The sequence below is a fragment of the Petaurus breviceps genome, unplaced genomic scaffold (assembly GCF_028583685.1).
Source record: "Petaurus breviceps papuanus isolate PSGF00001 unplaced genomic scaffold, PetGlider_PUasm1.0 90556, whole genome shotgun sequence".
NCBI lineage: Eukaryota > Metazoa > Chordata > Mammalia > Diprotodontia > Petauridae > Petaurus > Petaurus breviceps.
Window position 1 is genome coordinate 3,096,219 of NW_027187273.1, and position 6,934 is coordinate 3,103,152.

The following is a 6,934-nucleotide window of genomic DNA, read 5'->3' on the forward strand; positions in this document are numbered from 1 at the left end:
GTGCACTTTAGCCTAGGGGCAGGGAAGATCTTAAAAATTTACATTCCCATTACATTCAGCCCCAAGATCTTTCATGCCCATAGCAAAGTCAATTTACTTTTGAATTGGCACTAAACATCTCTTAGGTCACATTTTCAAGATACAGAACTAAAGTTACCAAAGTGGCCACTTGGCCTTAAACAAACACAAAGTACCTAGCATTATCACCTAAATTCAAATCAAGAGTCCAAATAAAGTTCTCTTGGGCAGAGGGGGTGTCCTTCCCCTCACACATCTCCAGCCCCTGCTTCCAAGTACAGAGAGGTGGATGGGCAACAAAACCAACAAGGTGGGGTCCTTGGAGGTCCAAGGCACTTCATCCCATCCACCATAGTCACAAGTCCATCCTCCCCCTGGGTCCCAAACTGTGGGATGCAGCAAGGAAACACATTCAGTGCCCCTGCTTTGCTGCTCAGTTCTTATCTTTTCTGTGGCTGAATTCCAAACTCCTGGGTTCCTTCTCCTCCCGCAGGCGGCAGCCGCTCCTGGCTTCTGCCCAGGTCCCGATGCAGGCAGTTCAACATTCCTGCTCTCAGCTCAGCAAAGTCTGCATGCAGGCCATTCTTCTTTCCTGGTCCATGGCTCCACAGAGTCACAGCTACCACAATTGGGAAACAAACAATTATCCCAGCCCCCATACTTTCCTTTTACCCTGCAGATCCTGTTCGTGACACCATTTTGTAGCAGCAAGCACCCCAACGTCCCCAGGGTGACTGCCAGCACAGGTTCTTGGATCTGCTTTGATAAAGGAAAGCAACTCAAAATGGATTAACAAGCTTACTTTAATCAGTCAAATATGTATCGTTTACCTAGTTCAGGGGAAAAAGGTCAGCACCCTGAACTTCAGAGTATACAGACAGAATTATCAAGACAGAGAAACAGATCAAGTAGACAGGTTTCTAGACTGTTCAACCATTACATCCATACCAAATCAACATCTGGGTTTTTCAAAGCCAGGGGGCTCTCAACAATGGCTTCCCAGAGTCTCATCTGATCAAATCACAGAACACTTCTCCAAGCGAGCCCCAAATCAACATCTGGGCTTTTCAAAGTGAGGGGACTCTCAACAATGGCTTCCCAGAGTCTCATCTGATCAAATCACAGAACACTTCTCAAAGTGAGCCCCAAAACAAAGCTACACATCAGGGCTTATATAGCCTTCTCCTGGCTCAGAGAATGTAACAACCTTATTGACCCACTGGCCAATCAAAAAGTATCTACTGAAAGCAAGCCTCCCACTCCAGGCTCCAGGTGCACTTTAGCCTAGGGGCAGGGAAGATCTTAAAAATTTACATTCCTATTACAATATCCATGTTAGAAGTAGGAGCTCATTCAATCATATAGATGTTTGGCACTCTCTAGAATTAAGATCCATAATGGAATGGGTAGGGTTATACATACATATACATATACATATATGTATATAAAATATGTGCATATATTTGATTTATAAATTGTGCTTTGTCAACATAACATTTCAATACTAATACTGATGCCTGACACACCCCTCACATACACACACACACATTAGTAATATCTTCCTTTAAAAAATTATGCAAGGGAAGAGGGATGAGAGGGAGAGGGAGAAAATTTTAAACTCAAGGGAATGTAGAACTGAATGTTGTAAACTAAAATTAAATAAACATTTTTAAAAGATAAAAAAAATTAAGCAAATATCACTTCTCAGGGTATATCCCAAAGAGATCATAAAAATGGAACAAAGGACCCACGTGTATAAAAATATTTATATCAGCTCTTTTTGTGGTGGCCAAGAACTAGAAATCAAGGGGATGCCCATCAATTGGGGAATGGCTAAACAAGTTGCCATATATGAATGCAATGGAATGCTATTGCACTATAAGAAATGATGAAAAGGCAAACTTCAGAGAAACTTGGTAAGACTTATATAAACTGATGCTGAGTTAGGGAAGCAGAACCAGGAGAACATTGTACACAGTAATAGCCACAGTGTTCAAGGACTGATTTTGATAGACTTAACCCTTCTCAGCAATGCAAGGACCTAAAATAATCCCAAAGGACACCTAATGGAAAATGCCAGCCACATCCAGAGAAAGAATGAGAGTGGAATGCAGAATGAAGCAGATTATTTTCTTTTAGTTTTGTTTTTTTCTTTCTCATGGCTTTTCCCATTCATTATAATTCTTCCTTGCAACATGACTAATGTGAAAATGTGTTTAATAGGAATTTATATGTAGAGCTCATATCAGATTACAAGCCATCTTGGGGAGGGAGGGGTGAAATTAATAAACACTGGTTTCCTGTGGTTTGCATATAAGGAAGGCAAAAGAATTACTGTGTATAGAATGAAGTGGAGATACAGGCCCTTTGGGAAGAAAGTTTGCCTAATAAATTGCTGAAGCTGCCCACCTATTTGTGATATCTAGGGCAAGAAAATTTAAATCTTATGGAAGTGAATGTTAAAAACCAAAAACAAATAATTTAATAAATTGGGGGGGGGGAGAATTAAGCAAAACCATCAGTTAAATAGATATATCAATTATAGCTCCATGTTTTACTCTTCATTCAGATTTTGGAACATCTGGGACATATAACATTTGGGAATCAAATGCGCCATTTTGCTTTATTTTAGTTGCCTTGGAATATAAATTCCATTTATTTGGTGGCTTGTTGTAACACAATGAACATTTCCCCTTGTTTCTGAGTGACAGATTTTGTTCCCTCTTAATGTGATCTGGCCTAGTTACAGAAGGAGTACCGACCCTGCTAAGCCTGGAGGGAATACTGACCCTGCTAGGTTTTTAGTTAAGTTTGCAACATTGATAAAAGCAACCCCAACTTAGATGGAAAATGCCCTTTGTGAAGAATGCTGACTTTGGGAGCCTGATGTGGGGAAAGGTTTTCAGAGCTTCTCAGTTGTCATGTGCCTGGGGTGTAGCTACCCTGCTAAGTGGTTCTGACTTTGTCTAATGATTCATCAGTAATTCCCAGAAAGCTGTTTACCTGGTAATGCATTCACTCAATGTCCTTTGCTCTGGTCAGAACAGAACAAGAATAAAATAGAATTTTCAGCTGAAAACATGTTTTCCTATTAATTGTGTTCTTCTTACTGTAAGAAAAATGTAGACTTCAATGGCACAGTTTCTCTCTTTTTAAAAGAAGCATTTTCTCAATTATTGGTCTGACAAAAAGGGAGGACATATGTTCTGAAGAGCCCAGGGAATATAATACAAAGCATGGTCAAATAATTAATATAGGTCTGGATCTCAGCATGGAGCCTATTGATAAGGATTTTTAATAATGTCCTTTCAACTCTAGATCAAGGAGTAACAAGATATATGGTCTGCATTTTACCTAACACATGCAAGTCATCTCTTATTTTTTTCAATTTATTATTATTATTTAAGTTAGAGATATTTCTTATCACTTAACAAATTGGTACAGGATGCAAGCACTCAAATTAATAAACACTGGTTTCCTGTGGTTTGCATATAAGGAAGGCAAAAGAATTACTGTGTATAGAATGAAGTGGAGATACAGGTCCTTTGGGAAGAAAGTTTGCCTGATAAATTGCTGAAGCTGCCCACCTATTTGTGATATCTAAAAAAGTGTAGGGAGGCCTGGCCCTTAGGAAAATCATGAACTAGATAAAGTTTGACTATAAGGTATTGAGTCTTTCCTCTCTGCATTCTTTTTCTTTCCCCTAACCCATTTCTATTTCCCCTTTTTAGAGACTTGATACCTCTATGCTTTCTTTTCCTACTTCCTTCTATAAAAGTTTGCACTGAGGAAAGCATTTGATATTAACAATTTGATCCTCAGTATAACTCCATCATTAAAATTAATCTTCCAGAGGGGATTTGTATTTTCAACCTTATCTCTCATTGGACAATGGAAAATTTTTCCCCTTTCTTAAAGGAATTTCAAGGACTAGTGAGGAGATAGGGGTACAGATGTATGGGAAGGGGCTTCAAAAGACTTTTCCTGTTTGTTGTACTTGGAATTTCATCATGTAAATAAATGGCCCTTAAAGAGCCCTAAACTTGGTATCTCAAGACATGAGCCTGAATTCTAGTTCTGTCACTCTATGGGAACTTGATTGCCATTTAACTTCTAGGCCTCAATTTCCTCATCTATGAAATTAGAAGTTCAATGAATTGACCTCTAAGGTACTTTCCAGGTATGACTATGTAAATAATACCACTCCTGAGAAAAGGCATAGAGAGTGTGAAAGATATTAATATGTAGACAGATGAATTATTTTATGTAATAGACTAAAATGTCATGGGATGGGTCCTTGGCAAATACCATTCAAAATCAATGTTTCACCTTCTAAATAGTTGCCAAATTGATATTCCTAGATCATAAATCTTATTTCATCACTTTCCTATTCATGAAACTACAGTGGCTTTGAATCACCTTTAGGGTAAAATATCAATTCTATTTGGCATTTAAAATCCTTGACAATGACTCCAAACTACATCATCAGGTTTAGGACGCTTTCTTCTCCAAAATGTACTCTTTGGTTCAGCCGAGCTTGCTAACTTTGCTTCTCACACATAACATTCTATCTCTCATCTTTGTGCCTTTACACAAGCTATCTCATATGCCTGGAATGTTCTCTTTCCTAGTTCCCCCCTCTTATATACTTAGCTACCTTCAAGGTTGGCCTCAGGAATTATATTCCACATAATGTTATTTCCTGATACTCTGTATGTTAGTGCCCCCTCCTCAATATTACTTAGTATATATTTCATATTTACTTCTCTGTGTTCATGTAGCATTCAACATTTACTAGAGAATATAAGTTCCTTGAGTCCAGAGATAGTTTCACTTTTGTCTCTGTCTCTCCAGTGCCAATCACAGTTCTAGACACAGGAAAGATAGTGACAGATATTTACAGAATCAATGAATATATGAATGAATAAAATATTTTCTAAATGAGTAAATTAATATAGATAACAAAACAAACAGAATTATGATTTATGATAGGCACCTTAGATGATCTTACAATCCAGATAACAAGAAAAGATATTCATAAACAAATACTTAAATATGAGTTGAACATAATACAGAGAAAACACCTAAATATTAATATAATTTAATTAAAATAGTAATTCAAGATAACACAAAATATGGCACATGAAATTAAATAATAATTGACAAATGAATGATAAAAACAGTAAATACAAGATTTCAGAGAAGGGAGAACATATTGTGATCTCTAGGAGGCTTTAAGAAAGAGGTAGGATATGAAAGGAAATACTCAATACAAACATATTGATTGAATTGTTGTTGGTGACTATATGAACTATAATACACAATGAAATTCCAAAACATATGATCATTTGAAAAAATATTTTAAAGTACAGTTCAACTAAAGGTGTCCTGAAAACTCTTTATTTAGTATAATCTCTCTGTCCCCCAACTTTATAACTTCAGCTTTCTTCTGAACTTCTTGTTCCTCCACATGTTCAACCACTTGCCAAATCTCATCATTCCAACCTTCACAACATTGCTCACATCCAATTCTTTCGCACCACTCATCCATACCATTGTGAACCTTGCTATTTGGTTTCCCCACTCTTTAAGTCTCATCATTTAATTCTATGTAGCACCACCAAATTAATTGTCTTTAAACACAAACCTGACCATATGATTCACTTATTTTATCAACTTCAGTGGTCTCTATTGTCTTCAGCATATAATATACACCTCTTGCATTTTGTCTTTTAAAGTTCTTCAGGATTAGTTCCAGCATATTTTTCCAGCTTCATCACATATCATTCCTACTCATGTGTACTACCACACGGAAAATCTGTTCTTCTCTCTGACTCTGTAATATCAAATTATTCTCATTTCCTTTTTTTAGGAGTCACTAGATTGTTGCTGAGAACAATGGATTAAATATAGTTTACCTAAGTTTAGCAAACATTCAGCAAAATTTCTCATGTTATTATGGACAAGTAGAATGATAGGTCGTAGCCAATATGTCACTTCAGACATGGTTGACTTTGACTGCAAAAAGAGATAAACTGTGTCTACAACTAAGGCTGTGATAATCCTGTTGTGCTCAGCTCTGGTCAGACAATATCTGTAGTATTTAAGTGAGATCTGTGCAGGATATTTTAAGAAAATATTAATAAGTTGAAATGTCAAGGTCAATCACCTTGATGACCAAACACCCTCAGATTGTCATAAGAGGATCAACTGAAAGAATACAGAATGTTTAGCCTGGAGAGTAAGACATTAAAGTGAAACATGAGAGCTCTCTTCAAGTATTTGAAGACCTGTCAGGTGGAAGAGGATCACACTCACTCTATTTAGCCCTAGAAAGTAGAGAAAGGAGCAATGGGTAGAAGCTATAAGAAAATGGATTTGTACTTTATGTAAAAAAAACCTTAATAATTATTAGAACTACTCAAAATCAGAACAGATCGCCTAGGGAGTAAGATGGTTTGTTCTCCTAAGAAGTCTTCAAATAAAACTATATGACTAGTTATCAGATGTGCTGAAGGGGTTCTTATTCAGTCAAATATTCAAATAAATGACCTTTGGAGGCTTTTTATAAGTCAACAAATGTATGTCTCTTTTATTTTTTTTCAACCATACCATTACTCCCACTGGGACTTTCCAAAATTGTTCTGGTATTTTAAAACTATGTGGGTACCAATACAACACTAAAAGAATCTATCTATTCAATCTCTAGCTCTTTTTATATGGGCATCCCACCTTATTCCTACTAAAGTATCATCTGGGTGACATCTTTTAAGCCATTTCCTGTGTGCTTCTAAGCTATCACTTATAATATGCTGCTGCCTACTTAAGTTTACTTGATTCCTTGACTTGTGAATGTAACCTTCAGGGTTTTTTTGAGGTCACCATAAATTTTGATTCATCAAATATTGTGCTGTTT